The following is an 11,158-nucleotide window of genomic DNA, read 5'->3' as shown; positions in this document are numbered from 1 at the left end:
AACAGACTTTTTTCAAAACTGACCCCAATATAACAAACAATAGTGTAAGTTTGTGATTTTAAGTACAATACTATAAATCCTCTTGGCCTACTTAAAAATAATTTAGATCATGTGGCTATATGATGTTTAAAAAATAGCTTAACATTTTGTCTCTGCTCACAGGCTTAAAATAATATGTGATTATGACACCAGTGAAATAATATAATAGTGCTACACATGTCATCTAGCACTTTTTATCGAGATACTGGAGATACAAAGGACAGATGATGTAAGAGCAAGACATTCTGTTCATTAACCCACCACAGGGCACAAACTCCCAGAATGCCCCAATTGTTCATTTAAATAGTCATTACTAAACCAAAATCCAAAATACTAAAGTCCAAAATACATTACTAAAACAACCAAAATTAAAATACATAAATACATTGGTAGTGTATTACATAAAAAAATACACACTTACACACACATAGACATTAATGCATCATAATTGTATTTTTAAATGTTTCATACTATGTGCTGTTTATTGTGCTGTGAATTTTTATATGTGTTTTATTGTGCTATTATTGTTACACTGCAGTGTTGGTCTGTTTTTATATGTAAGAATTCCATTGTACTTTCTCATATGGCAGTAAACTACTAGTATTAGATTACTAGCCTTGCTCACATTTGTCATCGGTCCAACACGCACCTGAGGAGTGAAAACATGAGTTCATAGTTCAGTAATCAGGTTGGCCTGACCTGGATTCTCAGTGCTGGACTGTGGTATGATGTTGATAATAGTCTGTAGTGTTTTTCCTCTGGGATTTGAACAGATTATTCAGTTGCCACATCCCTGTGCTATTTAAACCACTGCACGCATTGAACAAACAGTTGCATAAGCTAATAATTCACACAGAAAATGATTTCAAGACCTAGTTTCAGGCCAACAGATATTTGTGCTTTTATGTGTGAATTAATTGCAGTTCTTTCTCTCGTTAAAGTTTTTTTATTTTGAACACCCATGCAATATTATTTTATGGAATAATTTGGATGCAAACCAGGAATGATTACGAGACAATTAAAGTGAGGTCCTTGGCAAAGAACCAAATCGTTTTGATGTTTTATGACATGTTAAGGTTAGTTGAGATTATCAAATGGTTCAACCAGCCTCATGATATTCATGATTGTATAAATATCTGGAAAAACATCTTGAAAAAAATATGTTGAAAAATAAACCTTTTGATTTTGTATGCTTATATCCATTGAATTAATCCATTAGCATGGTTATTATCGTCAACTAAAACTAAAACCATAAAAAACTGAAACTGAAATAAAAAAAACTAAGTACTAAAATAACTAGTAAAACTACAATAAAAATGAATAAAACTGTATAGATACTTAAAAAGAAAACCCTAATAAAAATTAAATTTTTTTTAAATAAAATTAATAAGATAAAATAAAATATTAACACAATAACACAGTCTAATTAAATCAGTATTTTTAAAAAATGTATGAACCCAATGTAAATAGGAATATTGCATTTGTGAAAAGCCTTATTTCTCACTGGCTTGTTCAGTCCTCTGTTATATCTGTCGCAGCAGTAGATGGCAGCATATCTCCACCTAATTTCTCAAGAGGCTATCACAGGCCTCCATGAAGTTAATCAGATTTTAATTGTGCAGTTAAACACTGACCCCCCTCTGTGTGCACTGTACTGTAAGTTTAATGGAAGATTAGTGTGTTACAACTCATATTTAAATTGGACTGACACTATGAGACAGTAAATTCAGTGTTAGCGCTCCGCATAGCTTGGAAATCAGATTTTGTTGTTTACTGTCTCTCTCACACACAGGAAGTATTGGCCTTGGTTCAGTCAGATCCAGCAGTGTATGCTGGTTTATTGCTGTTTTGGGGGCGGGGGAATAAACTACACACACCTCAGCAAAAACACTGCAGTGTGTTCGGTTGTGCTGCTAAATGTGCGAGAGAGAGAAAATATGTGAAACACACACACACACACACACACACACACACACACACACACACACACACACACACACACACACACACACACACACACACACACACAGAGTGAAGAACGTTTGACTGAACATTATTGCAAAACAAATTAATGATCTTGCGGCACTAAATGTGTCGTTCCAAACAGGAAAAGCACTTTATTTTCCATTGACTGAACATTATTGGGTGGAATACAAAAGATACTACAGCACTAAATGGCCCAGGAGCTGCACAAGCTAACATTTTTAGTGTTTGCTCTTGCAAAACTTGCCATCACAATGCTAGTTTGTTCAGAGTGGTTGCCAGGACACTGCTAAGCAGTTGGGGTTTTTGGGATGCTTAGGAGGTTGCTAGGGTATTTTGGGTGGTTGCTAGGTGGTTGCTTACTCCCCACTTCTTTTTTCCTGATTCATCTGGTGGCCCAGCTAACAAAAACATGTTATAAGATCATTTTGCTAACGTTCCCAGTGAGTTATAAAAAATAGTTAATGTTCTCTGAGCATTTAAAAAAGATTATCAGTTATATATGAACATTAAAAGGACATTCCATTTGATGATTTTGCAAAAATCATGGGAATGTTACTTTTGAACGCTCTCCGGACATCTGAAACAATTAGTAGCCTACATTTAAAAAATGTAAGACGAACATCAAGAACGTTTAGCCAGAACATCTAACTAACTAGGTAAAGTTTTAAGAACGTTCCCTGTTAGGGTAATTAGTCATGTAAAACCAAAGTTTAATACTTACAGTTACAGTTTGTTTAAATCACTAACCCTCAGTATTATCAGTTGAAAGAGTGATGCTGGCCTTAGCAGCTATAAATATGCTGCATATATCGTTTCATTATGATTCAGTTCAGGTAGCATCTTAAATTCCCATAGAGGAGACATTTCTAAGGAGAGAGTGTGACTATCCATATAACATCATTTTTAACATTTAAACTAATGAGGGGAAAGAGGAAAGACATATTTTCTGGATAGATATCCATGACAGAGTTTATACATGAAATAATATAGCCTATACTGAGATGAAAGCTGTCAGAGAAATAAACACAGACATGTCATATTTACATACGGTACATATGACCTGCAAAAAAACACTTCACCATAGCTCCGTCCCAAATGACACACTGTATACTATGCACTCATACACTAGGTACTTATGCACTACTGTATGTACTCAGTCATGTAGTGTATGAATTATATAAGGTTATTTTGTCATTCATAATCAGTCTGATAGCGCCTCCCCCTTCGGTACGTCATTAAAGCTGCTACAGTTGAGTGCATGAAGTGTTATATCCGGGTATTAAAAGTGCACTTTTTCTTTTATGGAATTTTCAGTGAATGCACTGCTTGCACTATTTATACAACAAAACATCATAGAATAGTGCATAAGTACGTGATTTGGGACGCACCTCATGTCTGTTGGAAAACAACTCCAGCATTCAGCCGTTATGTGTGTTTACTGCACTTGAAAGATAGGAATGCTTTTCAAGCCACTGTCATTGGGTTTAATGGGAATGCAAATGGTTTGCATCATCCAGCTTTACATCCAGATCCCCTTGACCTGAAAAATAGCATGACTAGTTTAATAGCATAGCGATTTGAATGCTAATGTGAAGTTTGTTGAGTACTAACTTTGTTGAGTGAATAACCAGCGCTCTCTTCCACCTTCAGTTCCACAACTGAGGGGAGACCCTTGAGCAAGGCACCGAACCCCCAACTGCTCCCCGGGTGCTGCAGCAATATGACCTCCCACTGCTCCGGGTGTGTGTTCACTGCTGTGTGTGTGCACTTGGATGGGCTGAATGCAGAGCACAAATTCCGAGTTTGGATACTTCACTTTCACTTCACTTAAAGGAATAGTTCAATGTAATTTTACAGTAAAATACTGTTAAAATTATGTTTTTTTTTTTTTTTTTTGGTAGTGAAAAAGTCATTACACTTCAAATTTGATGATTTTTAACTGTTCCTTAGTTTTTTCTTACCATTTGTACATTAGGGTTTTATCTAACATGTTGTTAAATTAATGTTTATTGCATTATATCAGTATCACGTGTTGTTTTTTGTGAATGACACTGTGCAGTGTGCACCTTCTCTATATTAGTATTTATCTCCTCAGTTTGTGGAAAAATCTGCTTGTGATGAGCTTTGATTCACCATGTGACTTTCTCATCACCGCCTGTTTTGGTGGTTATCAGTGTGTTACAGTGGTTCAAAACAGATATTAGTATTGTAGTATTATTAACATTACATCAGTTAATGAAATAGTTTTATTATTATTGTTGTGAATTTAAGTCTGTAACACCTAAAATGTTGCTTCCATAATTTATTTTTTACGGTGAAGTTCTGGCAACCACAGCTGCCGGTATTAATGTCACAGATTTAAAAAAAAATTTACAGTTTGTGTTTGGTGCAGTTTGGTGTGACTATCGCAGCTGGAGGTCCAAACCTGAGAGGTTTCCTTCAATAATTCAGTTGACGTGGTACCGACAAAGTCAAGCATCCTACTGTGTGTTTAATTAGTCTCATTTTGTTTGCACCACATCTGTTGAGTAAAAGACACAGCGCCGCGCACGCGCGTCTGCCGGGACCACTTTTAAAGCAGTGTTTTTTTTTTTTGTTTTTTTTTACCGCAGTCTGTTTCTCTGAAGAATCACCTCATTCACTTCCGGAGTCTGTGACAGTTCTTCAGCTTCTTTAATCTGCAGTTTATGCAAAACAGAGCTCTGTGCACCACTGCTGATGCACACGGTGTGTGTGTGCGCGTGAGGTTGTATTGGCATTTGGAGACAGCATTAAACTACAGCGCCAAATGTTGCTTACTGCTCCTTTGAGAATCACAGATCAGTGGGCTTAGTCTCTCTTTCTCTCTCTTTTCTCAGTCTGTTTACACATGCTCTATTATGAGTCTGTTTTCTCTCCTCATCTCAGAATAGAAATCTGTTCACACATTTAACTGTTACTGAAATGTGCTGTTAGGGACATATTGTACTAATAAAAGCGTCTTTAAAGGATAAGATAATCCAAAAATACAAATTCTGTCATCTTTTACTGACTCTTATGTAGCCTAATTTCTCTTTTCTGTACATATGAAAATTATATAAAGCGTTTTTAAAAGGACGTCCTTAGAACATTCCGGCGTTTTTTCGTGTTTACAAACGTTTTTCGTTTCATCGTTTTAGAATGAAAACATTCATCGTCTACACTGGTGTTTCAGCTGCATTTCAGAAACTATCTCCATCTACACAACCTAAAACCCATGTCACGTGACCATTCATGCAGGTACAGCTGTAGATATGAATAGGTAGATTCCCTATTATTTAGATCGCAGACGCGTCTATGTGCTTGGAGAAATCAAATGGGGACTCTACCTATACATCTATGGGTACAACAATACGCATGATGTTATTGTTTACACAGTCGTCAAGGATACCCAAAGCGAATGTGGGCAGCCACGCCATCGTTTTCAAAAATCTCTATTTTGGTCTGTTTACACTGAAATGCAACCCTGAAGTTTTCAAAAATTAAAACAGGGTCTGCAGCATTTTCAAAAGTCTCAGTTTTCGAGGGTCGAAAACGCTGGAGTAGTGTAAACGATAGACGTAACTGTAGCAAAAGTTATGCATTTTAAAACGAAAATGCACTAGTGTAAACGGGGCCTTAATGTTAATTTAATGTAATTTAAAAGTCTGTAAAAGTGACTTTGTGCTTCTTTGGGATGGCACAATCAAGCGACATTCACTTGCAGAATGCAAGCTTCTAGAGGGCACATAAATCTGAAGTAATGAATTTAGGTAAAGGGGAGCAGAGCCAGTGGTGATTTTGTAGGCAAACATCAATGCCTTGAATTTTATGCGAGCAGCTATTTGTAGCCAGTGCAAATTGATAAACAGAGGTGTGATGTGCATTCTTTTCGGCTCATTAAAAATTAATATTGCTGCAGCGTTCTGGATTAATTGTAAAGGTTTGTTAGAACTGCCTGGAAGACCTGCCAAGAGAGCGTTGCAGTAGTCTAGCCTGGACAGAACAAGAGCTTGAACAAGGAGTTGTGCAGCATGTTCCGAAAGTAGGGCCTGATCTTCTTGATGTTGAATAAAGCAAATCTGCAGGACCGGACAGTTTTAGCAATGTGGTCTGAGAAAGTCAGCTGATCATCAATCATAGCTCCAAGGTTTCTGACTGTTTTTGAAGGAGTTATGGTTGATGTGCCTAACTGGATGGTAAAATTGTGATGTGGGTTTGCTGGAACCACAAGCAGTTTTGTCTGGGCAAAGTTGAGTTGAAGTTCATGGTTCATCTAGCAAGAAATGTCTGAAAGACAAGCTGAGATGCGAGCAGCTACTGATGGATCATCAGGATGGAATGAGAGGTGGAGTTGAATGTCATCAGCATAGCAATGGAATGAAAAGCCATGTTTCTGAATGACAGAACCTAATGATGCCAGGTAGACAGAGAAGAGAAGTGGTCCAAAAACTGAGCCCTGAGGCACCCCAGTAGTTATGTGTTGTTAGTTGGTGTTGTGACTTGTACAAGTTACCTTTACAAGATACCTTGAAGGACCTATCTGATAGGTAAGACTCAAACCATCCTGAGATGCCCTTTGCTAGTAGGGTTGAAAGGAGGATCTGGTGGTTTACCGTGTCAAAAGCAGCGGACAGATCAAGCAAGATAAGTATTGAAAATTTGGATTCCATGAGCTAAGAATGAACAATAGTTCTTCAGCATTTATTAATCTTAGTTAATGTTAATTTCAACATTTACTAATGCATTATTAAATTCAACAGTTGTGCTTATTAACAGTTAATGCACTCTGAATTAACATGAACTAACAGTGAACAACTGTATTCTTATTAACTAATTTCTCTCTTTAACTCATTAACTCGTTGAGCTCTTGGCCTGTTGGATGTGCACACTTCAGGTGTAATTCTATACTGAATTCACATCAACAATCCCCCATCCTATTAAAGCAGCTAGAGAACTAAATCAAAATCTCTTTGATCCCTGCAATGACATATTGACCTCAGTTAAAGGGATAGTTCACCCAAAAATGAAAATTGTGTCATTAATGACTCACCCTCATGTCTTTCCAAACCCGTGAGACCTCCGTTCATCTTCGGAACACAGTATAAGATATTTTAGATTTAGTCCGAGAGCTTTCTGTCCCTCCATTGAGAATGTATGTACGGTATACTGGTCACGTCCAGAAAGGTAATAAAAAACATCTTCAAAGTAGTCCATGTGACATCAGAGGGTCCGTTAGAATTTTTTGTAGCATTGAAAATACATTTTGGTCCAAAAATATCAAAAACTACGACTTTATTCAGCATTGACTTCTCTCCCGGGTCTGTTTGTGAGCGCGTTCACAACACTGCAGTTTAGTGATATCCGGTTCGCGAACGAATCACTCGATGTAACCGGATCTTCTTGAACCAGTTCACCAAATCGAACTGAATCGTTTGAAACGGTTCGCGTCAACAATAAGCATTAATCCACAAATGACTTAAGCTGTTAACTTTTTTAACATGGCTGACACTCCCTCTGAGTTCAAATAAATCAATATCCCGGAGTAATTCATTTACTCAAACAGTACACTGACTGAACTGCTGTGAAGAGAGAACTGAAGATGAACACAGAGCCGAGCCATTATTATTATTATTATTATTATTATTATTATTTTGTAATGCAGATTAAAACATAATATTGAACAATTTACTCAATAGAAGTAAAGTCTTTTGAATTTATGTAATCTTAATAGGTAGTTATAATGACGGCCAAAATAAAAGGCAATTTGACTTTTCAAGTTTAGTCTTGAATTATATTAGAATATTACAAGACTGTTAATAATATTATTGATATAAATTAAAAAAATTCATATAATTATTCAAATGTATTATTAGTTATTTATTATTATTAATACTTTGAATAAACAGATTATTAGTAGTTATTGTGTGATTATAATGAATTATAATTAAATATTAAAATGCAACATAATTATTCTTTATTATAATTAATATAATTTTTAATATTACTTTGTTAATATTTATTTTGTTAATATTGATGCTTTTTCAGTATGGTAAACAAAACAGTCACATCAAATATTATTAGAAACTGAAACAGACATAAGAGGATGTTTGGAGTAACCATGTGTTTCTATTTGTTTTTAAGGCCATAAAGTGCACACAGTAGGTCTTATTTTATCTTGGCATTTAGTAGTGAGTCCTCACAACACACACACACACACACACACACACACACACACACACACACACACACACACACACACACACACACACACACACACACACACACACACTCACTCAGAGGACTGATTCATAATGCATGAATTTAATTGCACTGAGAGAGAATATTTCATATCCACACTTTACCAGAAGAGCAAATCACATCTCACCCAGCCTCTCATTCAGTCTCTCGCCATCTGCCTGCAAAACATGTGAATTTATGTGTTAAATGAAAGCAAATCAGTTATCTGCTAAAGGAGAGAGTGTATGTGGTGGTGTGTGTCCCAGACGGTCTGATGTATCCAAGGGTAGCAGCTGTTTCTAAGACCCTTATGTGACAGTTTGTGTGTGTGTGTGAGTGTGTGTGTGTGTGTGTGTGTGTGTGTGTGTGTGTGTGTGTGAGATGTAGCTCAAGCAGACACTTGTGTTGTCCTGTAGCAAAGAGAAAAACATAATATCTCAGATGATTCTCCTATATAGCAATCAGATTTGATGGACAGCAAACTGAGACTTCCTGAAAAAAAAAATGTTCCAATAAACGTCTCCTTAAAGTGTCTCCGTTGACATCCATTAACATTTTTTTTTATATTCCTATTAGGTTATAATAACATTATTTCTGAAAAAAGGTTAGTTAGATAGACCCAACAATATGCAGAGCATTTAATATGTCATATGCTGAATATGAAAACTGACATTAAATGCATAGGAAATGTGGCAGGATAAAACATGCAACAGACATACAAAATACTTTATCATAAAGTCTTTTCTCTTCCCTTTTACCCATTTATTTTGTTGTCCTAACTAAATTTGATTACATGTTTAGTTGCACTTTATAATTTGCACTCAACATTGTTTGTCGCTGAGACATTGATCCAACCTGATCCACTACATTAATGAATCCCTTTATTGCTCCTTCTCTTTTTTGTATAATTTCATCTCCCCTCTTCTCTCTGTCAGTGTTCTGATTGTTTTCTTTTGTTCTCTGTTTTTCTCCTCTTCTCCCTGCGGGCGTTTTGTCTTCTGTCTATCTGTCTGTCTCAGGGACTGATGATAAATTTAGAGACTTGTTAAAATATGTTGCAGACTTCCTACAGGCTCTTTTCTCACGCATACACACATTCCTGATTTTCTATTGAATTTTTCTCATTTTTCATGTTTAATCTGGCTTTTAATCATATGGGTGATAAGCAGGTCCATTCTTCACACAGAGAATAATTTCCCTTTTTATCCATTACAGTGTAAACAAACTCATTCCAGCCTAATCTCACAGATATCAGCGTCCTTATGCAAATCTCATAATGCTCTTCAGTCTCTCTGTTGTTATTTCAATCCAAAAAGAAAAGTTGAAATGAAAACAGCCTTTTTTCTGGCTTTTCCTCAAATCACTTTTAATGGTATTTAATATGCAGAGTTAGTGATTTGATGAATTCCTAACAAAAGTCTCGTCTGCTCATTAATCCCGCATTTATCTGATCAAAAATAAAGTACAAACAGTAAAAATGTGAAAAACTGTTTTCTATGTAAAATGTAATTTGTTCCTGTGATTCAAAGCTGAATTTCAGCATCATTACTCCAGTCTTCAGTGTCACATGATTCTTCACAAATCATTCTAATATGCTGATTTGCTGCTCAAGGAACATTTCTTATTTTTATTAATGTTGAAATCAGTTGAAACCATGATACACTACCATTCAAAAGTGAAAAGTAAAGACATTTATAATGTTACAAAAGATTTAAATTTCGAAATGAATGCTCTTCTTTCAAACTTTCTATTCATCAAAGGATCCTGAAAAATAAAATGTATCACAGTTTCGATACAAATATGAAGCAGCACAACTGTTTTAACATTGATAATAATCAGAACTGTTTCTTGAGCAGCAAATCAGAAAATTAAAATGATTTCTGAAGAATCATGTGACACTGAAGACTGAAGTAATGATGCTGAAAATTCAGCTTTGATCACAGAAATAAATAAAATTTTTTACATCCAAATAGCAATCAGTTCTTTAAAATTGTAAAAATATATGACATTATTATTGTTTTTACTGTATTTGATCAACTAAATGCAGCCTTTGTGGGCATTAGAGACTTCTTTAAAAAGCCATTAAAGGGATAGTTTCATTCATTTTTTCACTAAATATTCATTTTTGGCTGAACTATCCCTTTAAGAGGCCACCAACCAAAATACCTTAGCAACCACATAACAATGCATTCAAATCCAATCATAACACTTTAGCATTCTGGTAGTAAATTTTGCACATTTTCTGAAGAAAATGTATCTTTTTACAGGCCCTTTCACACAGGATGTGGCAAGTGGTGGAATCACAGCTGTGGAAGCATATTGTGCAGTTGAAGCCTTGTTTATACTTTAGCCTGGCTCTACGCTACGAAGTGCTGTTCTGTGAGAAAAAAATATTGGTAAATTGTCTTCAATTGGTTCAAAATGCGACTGCTAGGCTTTTAACAGGTACTCGTAAAAAAAAAAATAAAAGGCATCATTTCAGTGGTTGCCAATGCAGTACAGAATTGATTTTAAACTATTGATTGTTGTATATAAAGCATTGCATAATTTGGCCCCACCATATTTAGTGGATTTCCTTCATGTAAACAAACCACCCAGGTCTGTCAGATCAGCAGATCAAATGATCCTAGACATTCCAAGGACTAGACTGAAAATGAATGGTGACCGGGCATTTGCAGTAGCAGCTCCAAAGCGCTGGAATAAGCTACATTTACATCTCAGACTGGCTCTGTCATTAGGTTATTTTAAACGAAAATTGAAAGTGCATTTACTTGAATTAACGTTTGGTTCTGCAAACTAATTAGCATGAGGCTTTGTTGTTGGTCATTGTTTGTCTGAAAGTTAATACTGTGTTATTTTTATTTAGAGATTGTACAGCACATTGGTCAACGTTACA

The sequence above is a fragment of the Cyprinus carpio genome, chromosome A14 (genome assembly GCF_018340385.1).
Source record: "Cyprinus carpio isolate SPL01 chromosome A14, ASM1834038v1, whole genome shotgun sequence".
In the NCBI taxonomy this organism is placed as follows: domain Eukaryota; kingdom Metazoa; phylum Chordata; class Actinopteri; order Cypriniformes; family Cyprinidae; genus Cyprinus; species Cyprinus carpio.
The sequence above is the reverse complement of the archived record's forward strand: the minus strand, read 5'-3'. Positions refer to the sequence as shown.